Source organism: Pan troglodytes, chromosome 4 (assembly GCF_028858775.2).
Source record: "Pan troglodytes isolate AG18354 chromosome 4, NHGRI_mPanTro3-v2.0_pri, whole genome shotgun sequence".
NCBI classification, from domain to species: domain Eukaryota; kingdom Metazoa; phylum Chordata; class Mammalia; order Primates; family Hominidae; genus Pan; species Pan troglodytes.
This window is the reverse complement of record NC_072402.2, coordinates 94,896,214-94,910,637: the sequence shown is the minus strand read 5'-3', so window position 1 is coordinate 94,910,637 and position 14,424 is coordinate 94,896,214. Positions and strand designations below refer to the sequence as shown.

The 14,424-nt window shown below is 35.1% G+C and overlaps 1 long non-coding RNA gene across 1 annotated transcript in view; it reads right to left on the bottom strand.

Annotated features, from left to right (window-relative positions):
* LOC134810088 (uncharacterized) overlaps positions 1 to 14,424 on the bottom strand; it is a 795,882-nt gene that overhangs the window by 743,656 nt on the left and 37,802 nt on the right. The gene's annotated exons all lie outside the window — the stretch shown is intronic.

The following is a 14,424-nucleotide window of genomic DNA, read 5'->3' as shown; positions in this document are numbered from 1 at the left end:
AACAGACAAACAGAGCCAAATCATGAGTGAACTCCCATTCACAATTGCTTCAAAGAGAATAAAATACCTAGGAATCCAACTTACAAGGGATGTGAAGGACCTCTTCAAGGAGAACTACAAACCACTGCTCAATGAAATAAAAGAGGATACAAACAAATGGAAGAACATTCCATGCTTATGGGTAGGAAGAATCAATATCATGAAAATGGCCATACTGCCCAAGGTAATTTATAAATTCAATGCCATCCCCATCAAGCCACCAATGACTTTCTTCACAGAATTGGAAAAAACTACTTTAAAGTTCATATGGAACCAAAAAAGAGCCTGCATTGCCAAGACAATCCTAAGGAAAAAGAACAAAGCTGGAGTCATCATGCTACCTGACTTCAAACTATACTACAAGGCTACAGTAACTAAAACAGCATGGTACTGATAACAAAACGGATATATAGACCAATGGAACAGAATAGAGGCCTCAGAAATGACACCAAACATCTACCACCATCTGATCTTTGACAAACCTGACCAAAACAAGAAATGGGGAAAGGATTCCCTATTTAATGGTGGTGGGAAAACTGGCTAGCCATATGTAGAAAGCTGAAACTGGATCCCTTCCTTATACCTTATACAAAAATTAATTCAAGATGGATTAAAGACTTCCAACACTGGCCAGAACTTCCTAAAACCATAAAAACCCTAGAAGAAAACCTAGGCAATACCATTCAGGCCATAGGCATGGGCAAGGACTTCATGACTAAAACAACAAAAGCAATGGCAACAAAAGCCAAAATAGACAAAAGGGATCTAATTAAACTAAACAGCTTCTTTACAGCCAAAGAAACTACCACCAGAGTAAACAGTCAACCTACAGAATGGGAGAAAATTTTTGCAATCTACCCATCTGACAAAAGGCTAATATCCAGAATCTACAAAGAATTTAAACAAATTTACAAGAAAAAAAATGCCATCAAAAAGTGGGCAAAGGATATGAAAACACACTTTTCAAAAGAAGACATTTATGCAGCCAACAGACACATGAAAAAAATGCTCATCATCACTGGTCATCAGATAAATGCAAATCAAAACCACAATGAGATACCATCTCATGCCAGTTAGAATGGTGATCATTAAAAAGTCAGGAAACAACAGGTGTTGGGGAGGATGTGGAGAAATAGAAACACTTTTACACTGTTGGTGGGAGTGTAAACTAGTTCAACCATTGTGGAAGACAGTGTGACGATTCCTCATGGATCTAAAACTAGAAATACCATTTTACCCAGCAATCCCATTACTAGGTATATACCCAAAGGATTAAAATCATGTTACTATAAAGACACATGCACACGTATGTTTATTGTGGCACTATTCACAATAGCAAAGACTTGGAACCAACCCAAATGTCCATCATTGATAGACTGGATTAAGAAAATGTGGCACATATACACCATGGAGTACTATGCAGCCATAAAAAAGGATAAGTTCATGTCCTTTGTAGCAACATGGATGAAGCTGGAAACCATCATTCTAAGCAACTATTGCAAGGACAGAAAACCAAAGACTGCGTGTTCTCACTCACAGGTGGGTATTGAACAATGAGAACACTTGGACATAGGGTGGGGAACATCACACACCGGGGCCTGTCATGGGGTGGGGAGATCGGGGAGGGATAGCATTAGGAGAAATACCTAATGTAAATGATGAGTTAATGGGTGTAGCAAACCAACATGGCACATGTATACATATGTAACAAACCTGCACATTGTGCACATGTACCATAGAACTTAAAGTATAATTTAAAAAAAGAAAGAAAGTCATATATTAAAAATATGTATTTCTTATGCTGGAAATTCTATGGTCTTTCCTTAGGAAATTTAAAAAAAATTTTCCTGAACTATCACATGTAGATTTTTTTTAGCCAGAAATTACTTTTAAGTGTTTACAGAAATGGAAATAATTTTGGCTTACACTGTATTCAAGTCAACTCTAACCTGTTAAGATACTAATATTTAAGATATCCCCAGAAAAGTCAAACCAGGTGGGCCATGCTAAAGACCAGTTAGGTCTATTCTCACAACTACATTCTAAACAATTTAATACCTGAAATAAAGGAAACGGTCTAAAAGTTAAAAAGCAAGTAAACAAATAAACAAAACTAAGTTTTCAATACACACCTATACATTTAAAATACACATATTTCAAAGGTATTTAAAATAACTAAAGACAAAGTGTTATGCTCGCAATATCACATTTTGCATCATAGAGTCTATTCGCTTCTGCTAGCAAGATTAGTACTAAAAGCAGGCACTGAATACTAATTTTAACAATACAAAACAACAGTTTTCATCTTTATACAGAATAAATATTAATTGTTTTCACACACAACTCTGTTTCTGTCAATATAATTATAGGCAATTATAATGTCAATTAATGAGAACTATATTATATCTTCACTAGATTGAAACAAAACTTTTAAACAAAATGGGTTCTACTTTATTGACAGAATTTCCAAAAGAAAACAAAGTTTATACAAAGCCAATAATAAATTAATACCCTTCAAATATGTGTCATAAGATTATGAAAGCCATAATACCTATTTTTCTAGATTGTTCAGTCAGATAATATAAGAACAATAAATATTAGAATATATTATAATTTTTAAGCAATTTTTATCTTTAGACTTAAAAGACTAGACAAAGACAAAAGGAAATAAATGCAGATGATTACAGTTTACCAGTCTGGAACATATTCTATTGTTGAAAGATGAGGAAAAGTATTATGAAAATCAGAGAGATAACTGGTCTATCAGTCTGGATTTTATTTTTCATTTGTAAGAATCAAGAAACTCAAAGTAAATAGACTTAAACAATTTTTTAAGGGAAGAGAAAGATTTATTGGCTCATATCAAGGAGCAGATTTATATTCATACACAGCCTAATACAGGACTGAAATATAACCAGAATCCTCCTTAACTTTTCTTCCTCTGGGTTGCTTAATTTTTAGGCTTCACATGGTAGCCCCTGAGAAATGCTAGGCTCTCCCTTGAATCTTTAATACTTATAAACCTCAATAATCACATCACTAAGCTCAAAGGAGGAAAGAAAGTATTTACCCCAACATTCCCACCAAAATCCTCCTGGGGTTTATTCTAATTGGACCAGTTTGGGTCACGTGCCCTAAATGATACACTCCAAATGGCTTGAGCTAACTGAGTCTCACCTCTGGAACTAGGTGTGAAGTCAACCCATTAGGGAATGTCACCAGGAAAAGGGGAGCATGGGTATTGGCCAGCAAACCACCACTATAAAAGGGTATGGCAAATTCCCAAATGCTGAACATATTTTTTCAGTATCAACTTCCGTTTTTCAAGCCAACTTTTAAAAATAATGTTAAAGAAATTTGCTTACTTTGATTGTATTGATTTTCTATAGCTGCATAACAAAAAACTTGGAGACTTAAAATAACAGCCAGATGGAAGGGAGCCATGGGGCAGGGACCTCAGACTGGCCTCTAGTGGCTGACAGTGGGTCCCAGTTGATAACCACCAAGAAAATCAAGACAACTACCATAAGAAATTGAATTATGACAAAACAAAATGAGCTTGGAAGTGGACCCCAAGCTCTCAGTGGTAATGTAGCCCAGACAACACATTCATTTTAGCTTTTTTCACATTCATTACCACCAGTATGGCTTAACTGAGCCCTCTACTTTGGGTGTCACAAAGCTAAAATGAATGTGTTGTCTGGGCTACATTACCACTGAGAGCTTGGGGTCCACTTCCAAGCTCATTTTGTTTTGTCATAATTCAGTTTCTTATGGTGGTTTTCCTGGTTTTCTCGCTGGTTGTCAACTGGGGACCACTCTCAGCCACCAGAGGCCAGTCGCAGGTCCTTGCCCCATGGCTCCCTTCCGTCTCAAAACCACCAATAGAGAACCTCTCTCAAGTTGAATCCTTCTCACATCTCAACTCTATCTGACTTCTGTCTCTGATCTCTAGAAACAGATTTAAAGGGCTCACATAATTAGGTGAGAGTACCCAGATAATCTCCCTAATTTAAGGATCTTAATTCATCTGCATTTCGGATCTTAATTTATCTGCAAAATCTCTTCATAGCAGTACCTACATTAGTGTTTGGCAGAATAACTGGGTGAAGATGTATATGTACACCTGGGTCCAGAAATCTTGGAGACTATCTTTGAATTCTGCTGCCCACATTAGTGTATATATATTAATATATACCCTATATATATATACACACACACACGTACGTATGTATATATAAACATACATATATACACATGTACATATATATATATATATATACAGCTTTTAAGAAGTATGGGATGAGAATGGGCTGAAAGAAATGGAGGCGGATTTTGTTTTCTTAATAAATCCATTTGTTTTCTGGAACTACCACACAAAAAAAAGAAGTCTGTGGCACAAGGGAAATAGTCTAAAATTTTAAATTGCATGAAAAATAGAAAAGTAGAACCAAAGACAACAAACTGGATGTTATGGTTCTTGTTTTGATTGGCTTTTTGGGTTTTGGTTGGCTTTCTGGTTTTTGTTTTGCTTTGCTTTGTTTTTTAGCAAGACAAGTGACACATCTGGAACCTTAAATCAAAATTGTTTTTAAGGGGGAAGAAAGTTTATCTTTCAGAAAGGACAATACAATTATATAATAACTAAATTTGGAGCATAAGTCAAGCTCATTCTATGCTTTCTTAGAAAATAAAGAGGTAAAGCCAAAGAAATCTTCCCTAAAAACTCCAAATCAAATATGTTTATGGAAGTTCTAATTATCTTGGATATTTTCTGGTTAAAAACATGTCTTGTTAAATGTCTCAGCTGTACAATACATTTTTAAAACGAAGAGAGAGGATGAGCAGAATGAACTACTTCTAGTCTTTTAAGAAACAAAGCTGCTCTTATATTTTCACTCTGGGTTGGTGATGTAAAAGTAAAGCACTGCCCCCTAGAGGAACAAAGACCTTCTAGAGCAGGCAGCTATTTCACAATCACGTAATGTTACACACATAATGTCCTAATTTCAGATAGATGTCTTCTTTAGGACATAGAAGAAAAGTAGAAAAATGTTGCAGTGTAAGAAATGCTAAAAAAATTTTAAAGACGTTTCAGATTTTTTTTCAAGAGATTACAGATTTGCTAAACTGTAATTTGGGGGGAGCAATTCATTTATAAGCTTTCAAATAATATTTTTGCATTGCAATTACAGAATAAACATTTGTCTTAGAGAATAGGAAGTTTTTAGTCTTTCTTCTTATAATTTTTTTTTGTATAGACAGGGGTCTCTCTATGTTGCCCAGGCTAGTCTCAAACTCCTGGCCTCAAGTGATCCTCCCACCTCAACCTCCCAAAGTGCTAGGATTACAGATGTGAGCCACTGCACCCAGACTAGTCTTTCTTAAAATGTGCAGCTTTACATCTACCAGACTTTTCCCACAATTATTACAACAGAACTATGTGTAAAACATATATGATCTTATCTAAAATTATAAAGAAAAGTGGGAAACAAAATAGACCCACATGATTTTGCTACTATAGTCAAACTTACTATTAAAACAAGTAAGAAACAGAGGAAATCTAAAACTTCAACGGCTAGATTTGGCAAATCATGTCAAAAATTTCCCCATTACCAGAAGAATTCAGCATACTCACATTGTCTCTTAAGTCAAAATCAGAAACTATAACAAATCATTCAAATGTCTAGGTCTCTGTTTTTAATATAATTAATTGGGTGTTTTCAAATTATTCTCCCCAGAACCACAACTAGGAAGAGTTCTGGGTACTTATCTATGCTTCTACCAGAGCAGTCTTTATTTTATCTTCCTTTGGGGTTCCATACAAACTTTAAACAGAAGAAACGGTTCTTAGGGCTTTAAAAAAGAAGGAAGGAAGGAATGAAAGGTGGGAAGGAGACAGGGAGGAAAAGAGAAGGAAGACAGGAAGGGAGAAGAAAAAGCAGCTTGAAAACTGTTGGGGGAGATCTCTTTAAATTCCTCTCTTGTACAACTCTATTTCCTTCATTTTTGTCTCTCTAGGGATGGCAGCAGCAAGGGTCTGGATGCCTCAGGCTAGTTCCTAAAATAAGAGATCATACCAAGTACAAACTCAAGCCAGGCACAAAGAGATAAAATCCTGGTAGGGCATTCTACGCATGTTCTTGGTGTGGATTCTACATTGTAGAAAAGACTCTTACAAAAGCACACTTCATTTGAAGGTTGTCACTAAAAAAAAAATAAAATACACAGTAGAAGAGCACTTTACAATGGCGGCAAAGCACACTGTATGATAAGAAAGATGTCATCACGTAACATGGTATTTTTCTTCCTCCGCGCATATCTGCCAGCCAGCTCACACTGATTTTTATAATTAGACATGTCCCTCTTCCTTCCTGTCTCACCCCAAGTGCCACAGTATATTTACAGAACTACAAATATATCACAAGATAGCAGGGTGAAACATTTTATTGAACTATTAAGGAAAATTGCCAACAGAAGTTTCTGTTCTGCCTCTGTTGATTTTCCACAAGCAAAGGATTCAACTACTCTTTAGGACAGGATCTGAAAAGCACAGTCTTTTCTGCATCTTCAGAATCAACCATACTGTACCATAAAAGTTTCAATCAATTGTTTTGAATGCAAAGGTTATTTGACCAGGGCATGCAGAATTTTAGGATATAAACTATTTGTACTCATTTAGACGTGAAATCCCAACTGGCCAGGCTTACCACACAAAACTGGCTTGTTTTCATTCTTGCTCCATGAGGCAGTTACTGTTAACAGTAGGTAGCTAGTCAGGTATGAGCAGGGCAGAAGAGGGCTCCCACACACACACACGCCAGGAGTGTTGGGCAAACATCAGGTGATGGTCAGGCAGTTGTTAACTGTTTCTCTAAAGTAATAATTGGTCACAGCTGGCACCAGGGAAAAGCCGTCTCCTAAAAGATAGAAAACACCTGAAACTGATCAGCAGCTTCCCAGTAAGACCTCAGGAGTGGAGAGAAGTAAGGCAAGACCCTGGAAGTATGTCAACCTATAAAACCCCATGTCAAGAGGTCAAGCTGTGCACTTGGTTTCTCAAGTCAACCCCTTGGTCCTCTTCCCAGTTGTACTTTCCTTCTTTTCTTTTCTTTCCTTTCCTTATTGTTCTAAAGCTTTTTAATAAACGTTCACTCCCGCTCTGAAACATGCCTCAGTCTCTCCTTCTGCCTTACGTACCCCAGTCGAATCCTTTCTTCTGAGAAGGCAAGAACTGAAGTTGCTGCAGACCTGTATTGATATGCCACCAGTAACTCGGGGTAACTTAGATGTCTGCTACCGCTGACATTACCACATGTGGCAGCACCTCCACAGACGAAATAAAAGTCTTCTTGAATAAGTTTCAGAATATCTCCTTCACTTTCTCCTAACATTCAGAGGTTGCTTACTACCCTAAAGTTTTGATGAGGAAGCAATTCAGAAGCCCTTCTATTTCCTTACCCCTCCAGTTAAGCCAAATCCCATCATTGCTCCACCTCTTCAGCCTCCAACCTCTCCTATCCTCTCCTCCATACCCATCTGATAGGCCCTAAATCCCTTCTTCCCCCAGCTCAGTCAAGGAATCTTCATCTACTACAAAATAATCTGCCTTTATATAAGAGGGTTTAAAAACAACTCTCCAAATTAAGAAAATGTCTGATATGACTAAGCAGAAATACATTTAGAATATACATAAAATTAGAAAATAAGATTTTATCCCAGAACTTCTTCCAAAAAAAGAACAGAGATTTTTAAAATTGTTGATCATTTGTGTCACACCAAGCTCTCAATCCAAATCCTATCCATGATTTTCTTTCTCACAAGTTTGGAAGAAATAATAATATTATGTTAACATCTTCAATAAATCATTTTTATAATGTAATCATGCTTTTCAAAGATTTCCCTAAATATGATAAAATCTTTTGTGTCTGGCTGCATGGCTGGTTAAACAATCTATAGAATGAATATTGAGGTTCTGAGAATGTCCAAAGCTTCCTGGAGGAAAGAAAATGAGTCTAGCATGGTCTGAATATTTGTTGTATCCTCTTAGAATCATATGTTGAAACCAAATCTCCTTGTGGTGATATTAAGAGGTGACGCCTTTGGGAGGTGAATAGGTCATAAAGACTGTGCCCTCATGAATGGGATTAGTGCCTTTACAAAAGAGGCCGGAGGGAGCTTTTTCAGCCCTTTTTTGCCATGTGAGGACACAGCAAGAAGGCATCATTTATGAGGCAGAGAGCGAGACACCAAATCTACCAGCACCTTGGTCTTAGACTTTAAAGCCTCCAGAACTGTGAGCAGTAAATCTCTGTTGTTTATAAATTACTCACTCAAAGGTATTTTGTTATAGCAGCTTGCATGGACTAAGATAGAGGCCAATTACTGTTGCTTGTTGAGAACCAAAGGTCCCCAAATTATTTATTATTCTTGTACCATTATAACAATAATTTACATTTATTGTGTATTCACCATGTGCCACATACTGAAAAAGCACTTGTTTACATATTAACCAACTCAAAGACTATGATTATCACCAGCATCTTACAGAGGAGGAAGAGGAACACAAACAGGTTAAGTGATCTGCCTATATTCACTAGCAAATGAGTGGCACAGCCAGGATTTAAACCCAGGCAGTCTGGTTCCAGGCCTCAACTAGTAATGAATATATTGAGATGCCTCCAAAAAGTCTACTGAGAAGTGGTGGTGTGCCTAGACTCTAAGAACACTACAGAGATTTCCCTCTCCTAGCAACAGAGCCCTCAGAATTGTATACCACCCAGGGAGTTTTATTTAGAATGACAATAAATACTTTGTTGAAAAAATGAGAATAGATATAGGTATTGGTTCTAATGCTATGGTTAGAAATTCTTTGATTAACAGTGCAAGAGGAGAAACATTTGAAAGTCATAGATTAATTCTCTGAATATTGTTCTTATAAGTTTCAAAACAGAAAAAGGATTATTATGTGTGGGACTTGATGAAGAACTCAGTCTTCTCAAAATGAATCTATTTCTTCCGCATTTTGTGAAAATCTTTTACATTCCTAATATAAGTTTTCTCATTCCTAAAAATTTCTTTAAAATTCAAACAACAGAATAAAATAGCATAAAAAAGAGAAGAAACTTAAGTTGCGGTAAAAGCATAGAAAATATCATTCTTAATCAGCAGAACAAAAATCTCACCTTAGAAACACAAACAATTTATCCATATTAGGAGAAATGGTTTACAAATTTGAAGTTGCAATATGAAATGATTCATTCTGTTTGTCTTTTAAAAGGCGTGTGTTTCATGGTGATATTATAAATAATAAATTGAAATAAAATGGCCCATTTAGTACTGCATTGGACAACTAAAATCCACATAAATTAAACTATTTTAAAATAAATCTAACATATCCTTTATAGGAATCTGACTTTAGAAATTACATTATTCTTAAGTCTATCAATTAACAGCAAAGAGATTCCTCTATGCTGAGGGCCTTGAAAAGCCAGACGTTTTAATAAAATTTTCTTTTAAAAAAAGTAACAAAGTTATTATTTTGTACAAAAGTGCACTTTTTTTAGAATGAGAAATCACAAGAAATTATAGATTTTTAAGAAGCTGAAAAATATAAACATCACAACAATTTAAACAAATAATATTTTCTGTCTGCCAGACAAATTTCTATAATACATTTTTCTTATATTCTTTTGGCTGCATACTCTCTGACCAGTTCTATAAGTATCAATTATGAGAAAATATCATCTTCCAGAATGACAAGAAAGCTAATTTTGTCTTTTTTCCAGCATGTCAATCTTTAAAAAGGACCCCTCACATGCCCTAAAGTTTAAGCTTTATTACTTTTATGGTAAATTCCCCTCTGCTTTGGACTAAAGTTGTCAAACAGTTTTGAAAAATATATAAACAGAAAATAAATGTTTTATTGATGCATAATCTTGCTATGATTTTTTTTTTTAATTTAAGACAGAGTCTCACTCTGTTGCCCAGGCTACAGTGCAATGGCACAATCTCAGCTCACTGCAACCTCCGCCTCCCGGGTTCAAAAGATTCTCCTGCCTCAGCCTCCTACATAGTTGTGATGACAGGCATGAGCCACCACGCCTGGCTAATTTTTGTATTTTTAGTAGAAACGGGGTTTCACCATGTTGCCCAGGCTGGTCTCGAACTCCTGGCCTCAAGGGATCCACCAGCCTCAGCCTCCCAAACTGCTGGAATTACGGATGTGAGCCACCATGCCTGGCCTATTATTTTGACTTATAATTGAGATACTTTATTCAACAATTCTTTTTAAAGCATATTTCTTCTTGTCTTAAGAACTCAACTCCAGATTAGTTTCTCATACTAAATTATTTCCATTTACATTTCATGGGTAAGTTTAAAAACATATTCTGGTGATTAACCATTTTCCAACTCTCATCCTGAAAGGGAAATAAAAATGATTTTTTATATACCTTCACCCTTTCTTGAAAGTATTATAGATGTTTGAAACAAAAGCCTGCAATAACAAAGCTCTTTGCAATTTCGGTGTGATTCCTACCCAGAAATAAAGTATTACATGCAGAATTGTTTAGAGCTCTTGAAAATGCTGTCATCATCAGTTTAAGTTTAGATTTATGTTATTTGTGTTTACATTATTTAATTTTACTCTATTTTATTTACATTCAGTAAATATAGCTACCAATCTTCCCTCCAAATAACTCACCCTCTCCCATTTTTAATTATATGTAAAAAATATACATAAACATGTCAAAGGCAGAAACTATGAAATTTAATTATCATTGAAAATGTCATCTGAAATCCTAATTTTTCAGTTTTAATGGCAGACTAAAAGAATCCATCCATCCCTAGATGTCTATCAAAGGAACACTTATTCCATTTAATCTGTGCTCACCAGAAAAATATAAAAAAAAAACAAAAGAAAAACAATTAAGTACAACTTGATTAAAGCTCAGATAGTACATTATTTTTATATAATGGTTAAAGTTATTATTTATCTATCTACTTTGAAATTTGCAATAATACCTAGAATAATATTTGAAGAAAAAAGATCTGAAGTCACTGACAGCCAATTAAAGTTTCTCTCAATATGATTTTTTTAATGTTCTGATCAACAAGAACAACTAAACATAAGTTTTGGCTTAGTAATTAAAGCATTAGTTGAACAAATTGAGGAAATGCAGGAGTGAATCAAAATTATATTTGAAAACAAAATATTTTATATAATTATATAAGAAATAAAATTAGGATTATTCAGTTAAATTTCAAGAAAGACATAATAATAAGATACAAGAATGTTGTGGGGTTTTACACAACATTCCAATAATGTTCCTCATTACTTTCATTTCTACACATTTATTGCACATTTAATACTTAACTTTTTAGTTATACTAAGCAAAGTAAATGACTGTGGTATTCATTTATTTACTGTGTGGTTAATGTAATGAATAAAATGTGCTCTACGTGCAAAAAACCAGATTCAAATATTTAATCAGTAGTTGCCAAACTATTTAAAGTTATTTTTCTCAAAAACTATGTCAGTTGTGTGGAACTTTTATAAAAATAGAAATTTTGTGTTCATTAGTTTTCATTACTAATGTAATTTTAAATTGCAAGACTAAAGCAGCTGGCAACTAGAGCCAAATTTCACAAGTCACATTTATCAGTCCATAAATATTGACATTATGGCTCTATCTCACTTGACTTGTGAAATTCTACTATTCCTGCTTTCCAAGGTACCATGATAGGCTTATAAAAACTTTGCTGACACATTTGTCCTTACCGTGTAAAAAAATCAAATGAGTTGCACTTTACTGACAGATCAACAGCACAATTTAGGTTTCTTGGTAAAGACTTTGTAGATATTTTTCCCAGAAAAGCCCTAAATACAAAATAGACCATTCATATTGTCCATAACAGTATCTAGTTTTTATATTTACTATAAATCAACGTTCACAGGCTTGCTCTATAAATATGATCCCAATGTTTTCTAAGTCAAACATATCCTCATAAAATTCTGAGATCCTACAGTTTTGCTCTAACATTAAGCTCTCAATTTCTTACAATATGTGAATTTATATTTTTACATTACATTTTTTGGGTACATTACATTTACATTTCTAGTAGAGTAAATATTCTTTATTTGCAACTTTGCAAAGTACTAGGAATAAATGGGCTTTAGAAAGCACACATCATAAAATAGAAAATTAGCATAATATGAACACCCTGTTACAAAACGCAGCCCAAGAACAAAGCATTTGCCAAGAAAGCACTCTAATTTTACCATTCCCTTCTTATTTCTCCTGTCTCCACAGGATGTACACAGGCAACAAAGAAAGGAAAATCAACATCTCTGTTCCACTAATATATCTTTACTTTCAATAGTATATGTGGTAGAGAGACCATTCTACCTTGTAAGTGGATGATAACAAGGATCTGAGGAATGTGGCCAAAGTCTCAAATTTATTCCCATATGTTCCTCGGTAATATCCCAAGCCAGAACAGCTCTGCCTCGCCCATACAGTTTCTGTAAGAGAACTGTTACCTTAAAATTAACCTAGCCTGTAATTTTAGGGAAGAAAATCAGTAACCTAATTCTATTCAGGATAAAATAAGTTAATAAAACAATTAGAACTCAATGAGTTTCAGTGATGACTAGAGATATTTAATTATTGAAATACCATGACTACATCTAATACTTCATAGTTTGTTACATTTTTGTTTATCATGTGCTCTGCATGACCAGCCTATGAGACTGGGAGGTCAAAGTTTACCACAGCTTACAAATAAGGAAACTGAGGGTCAGAGAATTTAAGCAAATTGCTTAAGTTCATCTGGGTAGCAACAAAAGAGAGGTAGAAGCCAAGCCTGTTAATGATGCTTTCAGCACTATTTCTACCACTGGTGAATCCATTTCTTTAGATTTAATTTCACAAGATACTTACTAGTAAACAACTTTTCAAAAAAGCACCTATTATGCGGTTTCACTATGCTCAAAACAATGCTTAAATCCTTTACTGTTTCCTTATCAAAACATGGCCAGAGGTGGTGGCTCATGCCTGTAATCCAATGCTTTTGGAGGCCAGGGCAGGAAGATCACTCGATGCCAGGACACCATGGAATACTATGCAGCCATAAAAAATGATGAGTTCATGTCCTTTGTAGGGACATGGATAAAGCTGGAAACCATCATTCTCAGCAAACTATCGCAAGGACATAAAACCAAACACCGCATGTTCTCACTCATAGGTGGGAATTGAACAATGAGAACACATGGACACAGGAAAGGGAACATCACACACTGGGGCCTGTTGTGGGGTGGGGGGAGGGGGGAGGGATAGCATTAGGAGATATACCTAATGTTAAATGACGAGTTACTGGGTGCAGCACACCAACATGGCACATGTATACATATGTAACTAACCTACACGTTGTGCACATGTACCCTAAAACTTAAAGTATAATAAAAAATAAAAATAATAAAATAAAAAATAATAAAAAAAAAACACCCTGGGCAACATAATGAGATCCCATTTCTACAAAAGCAAACAATTAGTTGGGCCTGGTGGTGCATGCCTTTAGTCCCAGCTACTTGAGAGGCGGAGGCAGGCAGATCCCTTGAGCCTAGGTGTTGCAGGCTGCAGTGAACTATGATCAGGCCACTGCACTCCAGCCTGGGTGACAGAGAGAAAGATTAAATAATTATTAAATTATTTAATAATTAAATAAAGATCAAAAATTATAATAAAAGAAAGGAAAAAAGAAAACACCATCTGACGAATGCCCCTAAAATTTTTGAGATTTCACTTATAGTACTTCTAGTATATATATTTTTATTTTATAAGTTAAGAAAAGCTGTAAAGGAATGATTTGTTCTTCTCTGGATGTTGCCAATCTCCTATTTTACTACTAAACATGCTGGTGCTACATATGAGGGTAGAATAAGCGGTGTGTTATTATAAAATGAACGCAGGCTGTAATTTTGAACCTGAACTAGGAAACTCTGCAGAGTAATACCAAATCAGTAACAATGAGAAATTTATTTAGGACTTTCCTTTATAGTTTGAAACCTGAAGATAATAACATCTATTTTTCCAAACCCTAAAAATATACCCAGTCAGATAAATGTTGGTAGTTAACAGCCAACCTCCACAAGTAAAGGTATTTCATCCTCTGAATAAGTCTAAATAGGAAAAAATATGTTTTTTTAAAAAAGTATACCCATCAAAAGCTGTTGGTCTATTTGTTAAGGAAACTGAGAAAAATATAAGGAGAAAGAGAATCTGTACAAATAAAAAAAGAAGAAAATCTACTCTCTGCCTCTCTCCATCCTCAACCCTTTATAATCTCATTTCTACTCACAACACTAAAAGAATATTCTCTGCA